We start from the raw sequence: 17,111 nt of genomic DNA, 5'->3' as shown, positions 1-17,111 counted from the left end.
CAGTCTGACTCATTATGTGCTGCAGAATTAGAACATAGAGTTATTTGCTACAGAGGTGATCAACACTACACTCATAGGAAACTTTTAACGGTAACAGTTTGATCATATTAAACACATGCATCTGTGGATAGTTTGTAAGTTAGTTTTTTTTTACTTTAATTAGACAAAAATAACTTGAACCACGTGAGAATTCCCGACATAAGCCTAGTGTCTGGTCGATCTCAGTACATCATCCAAACGGATAATCATGCATATCAAGCTGATGTGTCCATCTTAAGTACTATGAGGCTTGTTTTTGTCTCACTAAAGCCTGTACTGATGAAAGTCCTAACTGTGACCGCACTGTTTTGGCCCCTATATTTAATATAGTTGTGACATCACAACCATATGGAAGTCCTGACAGCTCGTTTGGGGACACTTGAGCACAAGAGGAGGCAGCTTCAAACTATTTTTTTTATGTGTACGTAATATATTATTAACCTGACTCCGCCAGATGGATGGAGTCCCATAATTCTCAGTTGCTCTGCATATTCATCTGGGAACTCTCGTTTGGAGATCTTTTGGGAAGGGGCGAAAATACTGGTTGCTGATTGGATAAACCATCTGTCTATCACTAACATACGGGCCATTTAACCAATCAGATCAACAAAGCCTACCACGTGCTAACACTGTCGAGGCAAGGCTCATTACGTAAACAACATGTTGTAAAGGATATTTTCCATTTGTGTAATGCAAATTTTTGTGGATAAAGGCGCAATTTCAGGTGCACGGCCCATATTCCAACAGAAGGACCCAAGAGAAAAAAGCTTAAGCTAGTGGCTTGCTCGATAGCTACGCTCATCTCATCTGCGGAAGCCGCAATGTTGTTTACATTCAACAGTCACTTTCATGTTTCGTCACACTAAAATCAACTCAAAACCAACGTTCGCTTGGCAAACAGCCCCAAATTGTCTCCGTCGCATGCTACCAGACTGATCTGCGAGTAAAATACAATGGAGCCTGCAAGATCAGGATGGTCTCACAAGGCTAACATGTTATTGGGATGCATTTATGTCTAACGTTTCATGGATAAGCATACAATTCTAGGAGAAAGACAAACCAGCAAATACATACTGTAGATGTGGTATTGGCAGTTTAACTGTTACATCAATCTTATATAACTGGGATGTTGGTGGATTCCCAACATTGGTTATATTGAGGAGGTGAGACAGCAGCTGATTGTGCCAAACTGAACCAAGTGTTTACACACTGACAGTAAATCTCACAATGTACATTTTTCATTTATGTTTTTGGATTGGTTGATTGTTGACCCCCAGATGGGAGAGCACATTACTATCTTCCGTTTGCCTTGAGTGTGTAGTGGGGGTCAGCGTTGTCTTCTCCCCAAGGATGATGAGCGGACCCTGATGAACAGCTCATGGAACATCAAAATGCCACAGCAAATAAAAAGCAGCCCAAGGGAGCACTGCTGTTTGTATGCAGCATGGCAACAGCGCAGGTTCAAACAAATCTATCAAAAGTGTATTCATGATAAGATGATATATTCATTTGAAAAGTCAGGCTAGTCTGAACCAGACAGCAGAAGATATTTGCAAATATTACATTATCTATGTATTGAATATTTTGAAGCTAGAGGGAGTCCAGAAAATGAACAAACATACATAAGTTCAACCAATCAAAAAATAGGCGTCTGCATACAGATGGAAGCTCAAAGCTTGCACTGTTACATTTCTTCCTTACAAAAAGCCCAGATGAGAGATGGCAATATAATCTGTAGTAGTGTAGGAACTGAATATGCAGCCCCTTTCATTTTATTGAGCGTGTGAATGCTTTTGTGTGTGTTAACTTGATGGACTTTTGAGGCCAGCTCACTTCCTCATCATCATTAATCACATTATAAAAGAAAACAGTGACATTTGACAGTAAAAATTGCTCAATTACTTCCATTGTGTTGTGTAATGAATCCATTGTATGTTTTCTTCTACTAGTGGCCTGCTACTGAGCCCGACAGCTGCAGCTGCTATCTTACCATCAATGCCGCACATTGCTCTCTGCATTATTATCCATTTAACCCAGTATGGGCGTGCAGCACATGGGTGCTTGGAGCTTTATCTACAACAATGAGTGCTGTAACCAATGCCTAATAACCATCCAGGCGGCTCAGCCGCTCGTTTGGACAGCCAGGTGGAATTGGATTATCTGATTGGGTCGTTTACAATGTCTTTGGGAGGGTATTGAGCAGAGTGGCCAGCTGCAGGGTAGATGTTCCAAGTGGGAACAGAATAATCACTCTGCTGGCACATGGGTGCCAGTGTGGTCTGTTACTGGGAGGTTAGAGATATTCAAAACATGCAAATACAGTTTAAGACTTGATCTGGAGATGGTTGCTGAGATTTTCGATTAAAGGCGCTATTCACTAATCATGGAAAGTATAACCATGTATTTAGTATTTGCACAAAATCTATTCTTAGAATTTGGCATAGCCTACTTCAAAATAGTTGTCAAATAAACTTTACCCCCAACAAATAGTTTCAGATTTGGTTTGGCCCATTCTGGGTTGAATTCACTTTGCCCCAAAACTCCTTGTTTTCTGTGTGTGCCGTGTTACATCGATCACTTTGGGAATGTGTGTCTCTCTGTCGATCCCTCCATCCCTGACAGCCTCTTTAATTGAGATCATGCTATCATCTGCTTTCAGTGTTACTCACACTCAGAAATGGGACATGTCCCTCCCACTGCAATCTGTCTCTGTTACAGAGCTGACATTGGGGAGGGACTCCAGTCACTTTGCACACTTCATTTTCTCTCTCTCTTTCTCTCTACCTCTCTCCACCCACTCGTCATTTGGTGCCCAGATGGAGCCGTTGCAGGCGAAGGAAGCTTCAGTTGAAAATGTTCTGCAGTTCAGAGAGAGGAAAAGCATATCAATGAGCAGCTTTGGATGTAATCTGTGTCAAATAGAGTAAGCAGATAGGCACATAACCGTAAAGAGTTGCTTTAACCACAAATCAAAATCAAAGAAAAACCTATACTGGTATTGAAAGTAAAACATGGTTTCTTGTACTGAAAATATATTTATAGACATTTATTATACAAACGTCACCTTCAATATTTGTTTTACAACAAAAACGTAATAATATTCCCAACAGTCTCAGCTGTACTTAGTTTAATGCTAGTTAGCAAATGTTAGCATGCTAACAAGCTAAACGAAGATGGCTAACAGACACAAACATACCTGTTAAATATCACATGTTAGCATTAAACCATGTTAGCATTGCCACTTTGACCAGGTTAGTTAAGCAATAGCTCATGCAAAACCATAGTATGTTGCAAATATATTACAGCTAAGGGGTATTGTTTGGTCCAATAAGAAGTGGAGGCCATCAAGTATGGCAATATGAAAGTCAGACATATTTTAAAATAATGAAATGGATTTTTATGAATAAATAATACAATAAATTAGGCCTACCTGAGCTCACTGCTTGCACATACCAAGGCGGTTGCTATGGAACGTAGCGGACACTAGCAGCAACATGCATCAAAGACACACGATAACACAAACAAACTAACCAATTGTGGCAGCTGTAGAACAGAAACACCAGTTTTCTGTGAAGTATAGTTACTGTCTTTGTCAAAGAAGTCAGGTGGCTTTGAAGAGAGCATAGATAACGGCTTTAGTTACCTGTCAGAAAAGAATAATTGTAACCTGACTCTCGCTAGATGAATTTCGTTCCGCCTTGCTTCACTCATACATACAAATCCTGGATAAACCACTTGTCTGTCATCTTTATTGATGTGCTACTTCAACCACTCACATCGAAACCAACCCCTGACGCTGATGAGAGCGACGCAGGGAAAAGCCAAACCCGGTCGGGAGAAGGGGGAAAACCTCATTTCCAACAACAAAAGCCGTTTTCTGTTTTCAGTGAGTGCTGAAGGTCACATGCCATCATGACCACATCATCTGCAAAGAGCAGAGACGAGACTACGCCTCGATATCCTGTCCATGAAAATCAAAAACAGGATTGGTGACAAAAGCGCACCCTTGGCGGTAGCCAACCCCAACCGGGAACAAATCTGATTTACTGCAGAGGATCCAGACACAGCTCTCGCTTTGAGTGTACAAAGATTGAATGGCCCACAGAAGTGACACCCTCACCCCATACTCCCGCAGTACCTCCCACAGTACCTCCCGGGGGACCCAGTCATATGCCTTCTCCAGATCCACAAAGCACCGGTTTTAACCTTATTCCATGTTACTTTATAATCAGGGTTTAAAACCCTGGGACATGTAGACCTACATGTCATCATTTTTCTTTGTATTAATACTTAATGCTAAAACATGTTGTCTTCTGAGCTGTAGAGAACATAGTCCTTAACGAGGCATGGAAGAACTTGCAAATAAAGAAAAGAAAATAAGCTACTCGGCATATCAGCGGCCTCAGTCAACGTGGCCATAATGCACCTTAAAGCTGGTTTCCACCAGACATAAAATGCAAGAGGTCAGTTCATTACTAGCAGTCAGACATTGGCCCCCACAAAGTACGCTTGGCTTTGAAGCCAACATGATGCTATTGGGCCTAAAAATACCTTTTCCCCTATTTACCTCCATGGGGATTTGTGTGGTGACATGAAAGCCCACAATTCTTGTGTAATATCGTGAGCATCCAGCTGCCGTGCAAGGTAAGCTGTATGGGCCCCATAATGTGGAAGCAGTGCCAATCATCTGGACTTTTCTGGCTTTATGCGTGACTGAGAAACTTTTTAGATGCCAGAGAGTGATAGGTGGATGGCAAGGTAGGGAAAAGAACCGGTCAGATTTAATAACAGAATGTATATTAATATTCTGCTTAATGTTTTGCGCTTTCAAAATGATACTATGACTTAAAACGCAAGATAGTTCCAAGCTTTGGTACAAAGCAATGTTGAAACCAGAACCCCCGATATTATGAATCCCAATTTAACCCCTGTGTATAATACATACTAAATAAGCATAAGGTGTCATTCATTTACATTTCTTTCACTTACATTACTCACTCCACAGAGCAGCATTGTTACAGTTACAATGAACGTCTGTGCACTGCGATTTAATCATCTAGTTTAGATGTGATGACTAAATGTTTCACTGCTTGTTCAAACAAGCTTCTAGGTGAATTTGTAAAGTGTGAATGCATGACTGTAATATTTGCAATTCATATTGAACTCTTTCAGAATATGAACACTATGTATTCTGGCAGAGGATATTTATAGCGCCAGAAAAACAGTATATGAAGCCTTCTGTGCAGAATTACCCCCAAAGACTTCCATCTCATTTATAATCTTATTGAATAAAAGTTTTGTATTGCATTCAATTGTGATTTGATATGAAAGTCTAACAACAGCGAGTACCCAGCCATGCAGGTCCTGTGCAGTTCTGTTGGTAAAGCTTGTTATTGTAAAAGCCTGCGCGGTTTACTCACCACAGGAGACAACCATGCTGAAAATGCATGTTTTCCTTTGAACGAGGGCACCTGGCTCAGCAACACCACACACACATGTACTGTGTGATCCTGTAGAGGAGGTCGCTCCTCTACAGAAATGTGCTTCAGGATGTTTTTCAAAAATGAAAATAGAGGCTGGCAAAGGAGTCCCATCAGGTCGGAACTGGGGAGCTTGGATTGGATTGCAGGTCATTTTCAAAACATATCCTCCCTCACATTCTGTACAGGCATCAGCTGCGCTCACCAGGTTCTCAGAGAAAAAAGGTGTTGTACTTTACAATGCAGCTTTGTCTTCTCACTCAACCGCATGCAAGCTTAAATAAAGGCCAAACATGCGGCCATGGAGGAATAGTGCTTTCTCAACTCTTGGGTACATGGAAAAGTTGCCTAAGGGCTTCCTGAATATTTATCATGTATTCTTTATGCAAAAAATAGTTATATTTCAGTGAAAGACTCTCGAGCATTGTACTCATCACATGCACAATATGCAGTGCAGTATGTGAAAAACAATACTGGCCAAATGCAATGGCTACTAAGCCATGTAAATTAATGTGATGGCAAGTCTGTTACTTACTATGCTGAAGGTTTTCCTACACCCACTGACCCTATTCACTGTAATCAAACTTAAATGCATATACACACACAGTGATGCATAAAAGACCACTGAAACCAAAATATATGGACTTGTTAAGTTGCACAACCTAACCCAACCTTGATGTATAATTTATTATGAATAGGTCCTGTATTATTACCTTGTTTAGTGTTTTTTAAATGTATTTCATTATTTTTATTTTATTCTACTTGTCTTTGCATTGCATGTAAAGCCCAGACTGTGCAGAACATGAAAATGTTTTTATTTAAAAAACAAACAAAAAAAACCTGATGAACATCCTAGCCTCTATTGCTGCCACAAGAAAGTTTTATAAAACGTTGAGGGTAAACGAAACACAAGCACTTTACTGCCCAGGAGTTTGGACAACAGCTGATGGATTCCTTCACTAAAGAGATATTTTACCCATTTTAATCCAGGTCTGTGTTATTAAAATGTGGGCATTGCAATCAGATGAATATTAGAGGTGTGCCGAAAGCCGCCGCATGATACAAAACTCATCGTCACACAAACGGGCCATTTAAGTGACACTCCCTTTGGCAATTCCCCGGAGCTGCCTGAGGTGATGTGAATGCAACCTAGTAACTAACTAGCTGGACATGCTAATATTTGCAGCCTACAACAAATGTTAGCAAAAAATAAAATAAGCAATTTAATCAATTTCTTGCACTGGTGATTTTGTATTTTTGGTTTTTCGAAAGGGTTAAATCTTTGTACTGGCAATCCAAAGTCACCAGTCTTGACAACAAAGAACATCACAAATCAGCTTTAAATCAACAAAAACACCACCAATTTGGAAGCAGGCCCAGTCAGCAAATCAGCTGGAAACAGAACAAAATAAAGACTTATGTAGACAATGCTCCCCGGGACGTTTAGACGTTAGGCGTTTCATGATTTTTATAAACCCCTCTTCACCTCCAAATGAAGTCACGACTCAACAGAAGATTTAATGACATACTTGGACAGGGGCTCCCAGCCTGCTGTGTCAGAATATGAACACCGGTTCCACCAAATGTTCCTTTTACCAAGGAGAAATTTGTGAGGCCATTCAGTTAATGCCCTCTGGCAAAGCACCTGTTTTAAACGGTTTCCCATTAAAAATGTATAAAAGTCTTGGCCTGAATTAGTCCCCGTTTTAATGCCTGTCATCAACACAAATGTCCTCTATATAACAATTCCCAAAATGATAGATCATTCTGGCCATTTAGTATACTGTATGAATACTTAAGATAGTGGCAAAAACATTAAAAAAACAACAACACACAAACCCCCCGAGAGAGCAATAATATAAGAAAATGTGGCAGGGGGCAGAGAGTCAGTAAGGGGCGGTGCCTACATCAGTTAGATACAGGGCTACCTGCAGGAGCAACACAGGTAGCGCTGTTGGTTTCAGCGTGAGGCAGGTTCACACCTCATTTCATGCCTAGTGCAGGAACAAAGGGTAGGCTGAGACACTTCTGCGTCATGTGTTATGTTTTTGAATGAGTGAGTAACAATGATTGTTCGTGTATTTCAGAACAACCCTTTCCCAACGGGTTTGAAGGTGGTACTCGTAAAAATAGACCGACGTACCAGGTATCTTAAAGATCATTTGTTTTTTTAACATTTAAGCAGTATGTCTTTTAATGTTAGAACAATGATGTGTTTTTGTAAGATCGTTATTATGTGTTTCCCTGCAGAGCACCAACGACCCATTAGCTGCTCTTGCGGTGGAACTATTTTGGTGGTTTTTTGATCACTTTGGGTTTCTTTTTATCGTCTCATGAGCGGGTTTATTTTCATTTGTTTGTTTTTGTTCTGTTTAGTTCAGCTCATTTCCCCAGCCAGTCAGTACGTTAACTCTCATCCCTGTGTGTGTTTCCCTGGGTGTGTTGATTCCTTAGTGTGCAGAGCTTTGTTGTATTGCAGTGAGCACAGATGTAACTCAACCACCGTGCTGTAGAAAAAGCTGGGATGCTGCAGGTTCAGGTTGTGAGTAGTTTATAAACTGTTCATCTTAACTGTACTAAACTATTTAAACTTTAACCCTTTAAGAGTCTGCTTTGCTAGTGCCCTTTTCAGGGGTGTCACAAAAAGTAAATATTTCCGGCATTTAAGACTTTCAACAGTGGTCTTTTACAAGTTTCTCTGAATCAGTCTTCTTGTTTCAGCTGCCCTGGTACATAGGCTCAAGATTCAACAGCAATACAAGGAGAAAGTCCATCTTATGAAAGGGTATAACATTCAAACTCAAGACACTCAGCCAATCCTGTTTCCAGTATTACAGTTTTTGCTAAAATAAACTAAACAGCTGTTAGCTCTAGCTTCATATTTACCAGACATACATTTGATGGCATCTATGTATATACAGTATATGTGGGTTTTGTTGATTTGACAAAGCAGCTATTTAAATGTTAACCTAATCTAAAAGGGAATGTCCGTCTCTTGTCCTATTAAAACAGCAGAAATACTACACCTGAATGAAAAAAGACAGATTCAAGTTAGCCAGTTACGTAGCTCATTGACAACATAACCAGTTACCGAATGAAAAAATAACATTTACCACAAATGATTATGAACAGTTTTGGGTTTAGAGCTCAATGGCTCAAAGAAATAATCTTATCTGGTATAAAAAGTTAGTTTTTCAAAATCCATGTGTTCACTTTCCTCACATCTGCTTCTCTCGCGCACAAATTCGCATAAGTTGAACTGCCATCAAGATTTCTCTCACTGACACAGCCGAACAACATGCTGCATGGCCAAAAGCCGCTGACGAGGGCCGACAGTCTGGGACACACAGCATCCTCCCAACTTTGACCAACGGTCAACTGTTGGTTTGGTGTGTCCCTACATGTAGGTTTTTGAGACTTTACCAAACTTTCAAAGAGGATGATTGTGAATGAGCTTCATATTTTCAAGAGCTCTTCCAACAGAATCGCAAGTTAGACATAAGATCAAATAAACCAGCACACAGCTTTCCAGTAGCCAACAATGGTTGTTTCTTGGCTTGTAGTTGGAAGATATTGTATGATTAAAGCTGAAGGTCTTCCAAAGTTTATTTTCTGACAAATATGAAAAGGATCATAAAACAACAGGTTGCTCTCCCATTATTTTCTTTATCTCTCCTTGAGGCAAACTGGCTGAAGTTCGCTCTGAACCTACTGAAACCTTGCATTGTTGCTATCACTGCTGCTAGTGCGGTATTGAATTGGGGAAACTTTTTCCATGACAGTGCACCTATGAGAGCAATAATAATAAACCTAATCTTAATACGCAAAGAAGGAGTTCTGAAGGCACCACTAAAATAAGACATTAACCCCCCATTGTTTGTATTGCATGCTGCAGGCAGGAGCCATGAAAGTGGCTCTAGGAACAGAAAAACACCTAATCAACATCGATAAAAACACTTAAAAAAACACTGCTGCTTGTGTAGCACTGTCAGTTATGAGGGAACAGATTTTATGGAGTCAGAGTATACTGTGGCATAAAACTCTATGATAGCCTTAGGGGAGTGTCTTTATGTCCAAAGTGTGAAACCTTGAGAAATTGGACGCACTGCGGGGGTTATGGGTGTTATCAACCCCTGACACTCCGCTGGAGATTGTCAGAATGAGTTCCATCTCCCTCCACTCCTGCGAGACCTGCAGTACTGTATATTTTCATCTGTGTCATGGTGCACTTATAGGAGAAAATAACTGAACAGAATGTGATTCAAGTTCATGGCAATGACCTGGCAGGAAATGCTACTCTGCGTCTCAGAGGGAGGTCAACAGAGACAGTTTACAATTTAGCACGATAACTGTGCTTTGGCTGTAAGTTTTAGAATTTCTTTCGCTGAGAGGTCTTGTACGCTCTAGCTGTATCAATATTCCACTACAAACTCTGCTCCTAACAATCCTTTGTGTCTCAAGGTTGGTTTGTCAAGGGCAAGTAAGCTATAAATCTAAGCGGGAGGGTTGGAAGGCAGTGTATGGCCTGTCAACAGCCTTTGACTTATATCTGACATACCCCTGATGAGCTTTCCATTGACCTGTCATCACCATCTCATCTAATGCTCCTAGCTCTTACCCTTTCTCTTTTTCTGGCTTCCTTTTCATGGTTGAAAAAAAGCATTTCAAATCTCCAGCCCCCGCTTAACATCTAACTCTAACTCACCATAAACCCAATGTGAATCTGAGCACATGTCCATCATTATGACAGTCCAGTGATCAATGACGACTTCACCAAGCAACAGTCTCATTAGGCCAACCAAGGGGTTGACGCGTTCATATATGCGTATCCTTGCTTATAACTGCAGACTCACTAGGTTAATTGTGCCCCTCAAGGGTATCACTGCCATCGAGCAAGCTTAGTCGTCATATGATTGGTTCAATGAGACACTGAAGAATGCCATTTATTCAGAGGCCCCTTGGGGTGAACAGGAGGACATGTGAGGACATTAGGCTATAGATCAATTTAAAAGTCACACAAGAGAGCTGTATTTGCTGCAACATGGCAATAGCTCTTTGTAGAAGCAGCCTTGGAAAAACTGGAACGTCCATGTTAGCCATGTGCAACAAGGTGATATGATGGTGTTTACCAGCAGTCTTGGTACCAGATTTTGATTTAGCTGTGGTCAGTGAAATTTTTGTATTGTGTTCACCAAAATACTCTCCTGGGTTTAGCTTGAGACTAATCCCATGTGATGTTTGTTACTCCGTGATTTGGTCATAAAGAGTTCCGAATGCAAACCCAACACACAGACGGCAGCTGTGAGATCGTAAAAACTACCTTTGAAGAGACATGCTAAATAACATGTAATAACCCATAACAAAGAAATGGACAGAGTGCTGAGGATAGGGTTAGCTTGAAAGGGCAGTTAGCTCAAACATTGGATAACATTAACGCGGTAATATTAGCAAACATCTGGGGAAAGTCGCCACTACCAAAGGACTTTATGAAAGATAACCAACAGACAGTACTCCTATAGTCAAAAACCCCATTTTTGTGATTTGTCCCGGCTGTTTTGCTGCTGTTTCTTTTCCAGTTTTAAGGGAGATTGTTTCAATGCGTCTAGTCCATAAATATTTGACTGTTTTCCTACTCTGACCCTATGATGTTAGCTTACAACACTGTCAGAGACTTAACGTTACTGAAAAGCAAAATGCTGTTATTTTCGAGCTGTGGACTGTGATTAACTCATCATATTACTCCATTAATTACTCAGCACATTTACTCTCATTCCTTCCCTTGGAGTCACAAACTTATGATCAATTAGCATGGTTGCATAAAAAGCCATTTGGTATAGAGTAGTTGGATGTGTCAAAACATCCTGCCTCTTATCTCACCAGTTACAAAATGTTCTTTTCCCTTCACAGTCTTAAAGGTTTTTGCTTTATCCATCTGGTGCTGCAGTCTGGGCCCAAATGGCTGATGAAGAGATACTTTATGTGCACTTTACACTCTGGACAGAAAGAAAGAGATGAAGAGTCATACATAAGACAAGGTGGGTGGGTGAACTATGTTCTCTACTGAGTGATCATCATAGAGCATCACAACCTGTCCATCATCATCGAAAGATATTAAAAACACAACATTTCCCCCCAAAATGTTTAAATTTGTAAGTTATGTATTTATACCTGGTCACTGGCGTGGTATGCACAACATGTGTGTTTGATTTTATCAGCTACAAGCCTGTTTTCAGGAAATGTCTGCCTTTTTTTTTTCATTCTTGGCATATATAGAGCTGTTTAATGGGGTTTGCCTTTCAGCTGCTTTCTATATGCTTTACCACAAAAATGCATTTGTACTTTGGATCAGCCAGCACATTCTGAACACTGAGCTTCCACGGATCCTTTCAATCAACGTCTGCTCAGCCAAATATGTTAACACAATATGTTTAGGTTTTCAAATTCTATATATGCGGGGCCTTTGCTGGGTTTTACGAATACTTTCATGAGTTCTTTGTGCAACATTTTTGGATATGAGGGGATTTTTTTAGTGATTGTGTCCATTCTTTATTATTATTTAATGCAATATTTGTATTGGGGCGTATTAGAAATTGTTTTGAATATTACTTCAATTCAGATACAAAGGCAGTGAACCAGCTGGAGGCCAACATCACCTGTTAACTGTCTCATCTGTGATTTTAACATTAATTACTGTGTGAAGTGCGGAGTAATGAACGAGTAAAGTAATAATGAGTAACAGCAATGAGTGTTTGGGAGCTGACGATGACTCAGCAGGCTTTGAAATGAAAACTGAATGCTGCTATTCAAGTTTTTCATTTTTATTTAATTTTTAGAAATTTAGAAAAAAACAATCACGCTGGAATAATATTATTATCATTTCAGGCTTTGAAACAAAAACATGACCATTTCAAAAGGGTATGATGACTTTCTATAGGCTCGTTCATGCTAACTTAATAGCACAATAGATCTTTTCCAATGTTTAACGTCGTAATAAAAGGGACAGGTGTTTGAAATCACACATTTTCTCTTCATGTTCTTTTCAAGAAAAATGAATTGAAGCCAGGTCATTGCATATTAATCATGCAGAAACTTGAAAAACATTTTTAACGCAGAAGTGCCAACATTGTACTTTGCCCAAATTTGCAACAACAATAAACATGTTTACAGCCTGGTACAAACAACAGTATTGGTCTCTATAGCCAACTCCACTATTGTACGGGTGGTACATTTTTATATAACTCACCTTTTTAAATTAAATTAAGGCTTAAAGTTATGCATTATCAAGGGCTACACCGCTTTGAATGATGAACATAGACCGTAGCTCCAACTACCCTTCACCGCCATGATCCGAACGGATTCACCGATACTGAGCTTGAACAATGGCTCTTCGGAAAACTACAGGTAATGTCCCGGAGACTACATCCATTTTTTTTATTCAGTCTGTGGTATTAATGCAATTTATTAGATCCGCTTAGCCAGTTGAGGTTGGATTTTGAATACCTTTTTGTGCAGTAGTAGTAAGGAACTGGCTAAGCAGTCGTGGATAATGTAAGTTTGTGGCACCTCGCTCCAGTGAGTTGTAAAAATAGCATTGAAGTTGCTGGAGTAGCCTTGAAAGAGTAGTTAAATGTTCAAGATTCTGTCTGCAGCACGTGTTCTATACAAGCAGGTCCTTGTGATTTTCTACTTAGACGTCCAGTGTGCTTTAGTCTGTGGAACATTTCTGGCTTCCTAAGCTGAACTAAACGCTAATAGCCCCAGCAGGTTAAACAAGGCCATTATATGACAACTCTCTCCAGTCCAAATCTTTTTGTATGAAAGGCAAACTTCAATAAAGAACACAGAAAATCAGGCATTTCAGCTTGACGGGGCCTCTTTGAGCAGGTGTTTCAGCTTAAACTCTGCAGACATGAACAATGCCGATGATGTTTAACACAGACGCAGAGGATCTCTCTCCCAGAATGGTATTTCCTCTTTTCTTTAAAGCTGGAAGCAATTTCAGCCAAGTGGGTTCGCCAACTCTTTCTCCCCACACTCTGTTCATATCCTATATCACACAACCTTTGTCCTGTGCAAACACAAACTAAGCATATTTACATTACAGAAACCTTTTTTTTACACACACACACACACACACACACACACACACACACACACACACACATACACAAACACACACACACACCACATCAATATGTGGGCATGCAAAAAAAAAATGTAGTACATACATTGTTTTCCATTCTCTCTCTACTTCTGTAACCTGACTCCGCCAGATGGATTGATTCGTAGAATTCACATTTGCTCTGCATATCCATCTGGGAACTCTCAGTTGGAGATCTTTTGGGAAGAGGCGGAAATACTGGTTGCTGATTAGATAAATCGCTATGTCGGTGATAGACAGGCCGAATCAACCAATCAGATCAACAAAGCGTATGACGTACTAACAAAGCGTCAAGGCAAAGTACACAGCATGTCGGTAAAGGATATTTTCCGTTTGTGTAACGTGAATTTACGGATGAAAGGCCCAATTAAAGTGCCCGGTCCATATTCCAACAGAACTATCCAAGTGAAAAAAAGCGTTAACACGCAGCATGCTCGATAGCTGTGCTCATCTCATGTGCGGAAGCTGCCATGTTGTTTACACTGAACAGTCGCTCCTCACTGCGTCACACTTCTGCCTCAAAACCCACACTGATTGGTTCGGTCGCTTGGGCAAACTTCTCCAAATTTTCTCTGCCGCAAGTTACCAGACTGATCTGAGAGTAAAATACAATGGAGCTACTGCTACTCCAGGCTACTGCTACTGTAGCATATTCCCAGAATCTCACCTTTCACATTCACACACTGTCTCCACTCTGAGCCTGTTTAAGGTCTCCAGACTGAAGTGTTCCCATTTGATGTGTCTGATGTGTCTCTTTTTTACTTCTCTGGGGCTTCTGGAGACAGAAAGCAGGATAGAGGCGGATCAAGGATCAAAGAGAGTGAAGTGAGTGAGATCAGTTCAGGGATCTGAGATGAACTCCTGTCAGCTACAGTTTAAGATGATCCGCTTGTACTGTTTTCATTTAAATTATGCAAAGTCAAACAATACCACCCTTACTTACTTAAGGCTGATGCTTTAAACAGCATACATGAAGCTTGTTTGACAGTGGTACTTTTGATCTGATCAGATCTGTCAGTGTGTCGGTCAGATTACGATGAGTTTTGCTAAAAACATTCATAGGTCCAAAAGGATGTTTCCTGATTTTGGGTATGTTTATCTTGTGTGACCATTAGGTTAAATTTCCACTTGACCAACAAGGTCATTATAGGTTTTCTCAAACATTCAAGGTCATATTCCTGTGAAATTAGCTGTAGATATTCATGTTCACCTGAAGATAAATCATTATACTTTTAGTTTAGGAATGGCCATGTTGATTGGTGGCCTATCACTTTGGGCCAGGCTGAAATATCTCAACTGTCGGATGGATTGCAATTTTTTTTAAAGGGTACACAAATTCATGTCCCCCCCAGGATGAATTGTAACAACGTTGGTAATCTGGTAACTTTTCATATAGCATCACCATCAAGTTGAATTTGGTCAATGACTAAATACCTGCAAAATAAATCACACCAGCCTCAATTTTTCCGTTGTATTTCGTGCTAATTAGCAAATGTTAGCATGATAACATGCTACACTGAGATACTGAACATGGCAAACATTATACCTGCTAAACATCAGTATGTTAGCATTGTTATCATGTGAATATGTTAATATGTTAATATGTTTCTGCCTTACTGGTTTAGCTCAAAGCACTGGTATACAACCAATATTTATACTCCTCTGAGGATGAACCATTTCCCTTCTGGACATAAATCTCTGCCAGATTTTCAATTGAACCTATCTGGTTTATTGTAGTGGAGCTTTAAGATGTGAGTGTTGTTATTTATATGGCTGATATAGAGAGTTAGCTACCCAAAGCTCATTGACACCATCTATTGCTGTAAAAACGTCACTTAGTCATGAGCTAACTTTATATCATCAGTATGTTTATGGAAACTCACAGTACTTTATAGCTACACTACATCTGTCATTGTGTCTTAACTGCTGTATCCCTGCTCTGGGCTTCCAACCTGACCTTGTAAATTATAATGAACTTGCGCTTTAACACTTTCAGAACAGACTTCTTGAAGACAAATCTCTGAACATGTCCACCAATTGTCTGTGCACACATTTTAGCTACATGCTATGGGTAATAGATGCATCTGAAAAAGTATTGCTGTGATTAAGATGTAGCGGCATTTGTTCGATTATGAGGAAACTGAACTGCATAATGAGATTTGTTTACAAATTTGGACAGCTGTGACAAAACAGGTTTTAGTCCTAGAAAAAAAGATGACGTACTTTTTATTTCCTGTTTTCCTGTGGTAACGAGATAATTTTGATCCATTTTCTCGTGGTAACAAGAAGATTTCCCTCCGTTTTCCTGAGAGAACGAGATCATTTATTTGAGAGATAATGAGTGAAACGTGTAGACCTGAGATTTCCATCACAACTGACATGTCATGCCTCGTAAAGACTTCTCATATCTTGCAGAACACTATTGACAACACTGACTGATGACTTCTGTTGGTTATTTACTGTTATGAAATTAAACTGTAATCTGTATATTTATGTGCACATTGTAAAACTCCTCCCTGTACTGGTATTTATGTTGTTGTGATATAATATTGTTGACAATAAAGTTTGTTTTAAAAAAAAAGGTTAAAAACTATAGTTAGTGAGGACATCAGGCTCACTCACGCCTCCGGTAAAGCTGAGGCCTTACTAACCGCCTTCGATGACGCACACTAATGTGAACATTATCTGTAATACAATAAAGCAGCTATATTCTCCTGCTCCTCTGACATTGCTACACTGATTCTCCAGATCTCAAATGAATTATCTCGTTATCAAAAGAAAACGGAGGAAAGTTATCTCCTCATCACGGGAAAATGGAGGTATTATCTCGTTATCACAGGAAAACAGAGGAAATACATTTATGTAATGTATGATCTTTTAGGGTTTCCGTAGAAAAAAGCACCAGATTGAAAATACTGAGAGCATATTCATAATACTTTGCCCAGGCTGAGTCCTTCTGATTTTAAATAGTGTTTTAAATTAGCACTCATCTGCTAAAACATCAGTCTCTTGATGTAAACGTATCCTGAGTAGAACATTAGCATTCTATGTGGTCTAGTGTTCATGGGACCAGTCTGCTTCTTTTATCAGTCATCAGGCTGCTGTGAATCACTGCTGGCAGGGACTCAACCTGAATATTTCATAACTACATTTTGTTTCATTGATTTCTGGCGAAATGCTGTTAGCCCAGTTACTGCAGGAGCCTGGCCCCTCAGTCTATGCACAGAGGAGGGTTGTGTGTGGGAATGTGTCTGTACACTCAATATTAGGATGGAGCACGTTATTAGTCTAGCCTTTTTTCTCCATTTCAGTTCGGATTAACAAAACAAACTAACAAGATACACCATGTTTATTTTACTTTGACTGTCGGGCTTGCTGTTTCCCCATGTGTCCGGCCATCCATTATGCTAAGCTAAGCTACTTGCCTGTTG

Source organism: Echiichthys vipera (genome assembly GCF_963691815.1).
Source record: "Echiichthys vipera genome assembly, chromosome: 21".
Lineage (NCBI taxonomy): Eukaryota > Metazoa > Chordata > Actinopteri > Perciformes > Trachinidae > Echiichthys > Echiichthys vipera.
Note: the sequence above shows the minus strand (reverse complement) of the source record.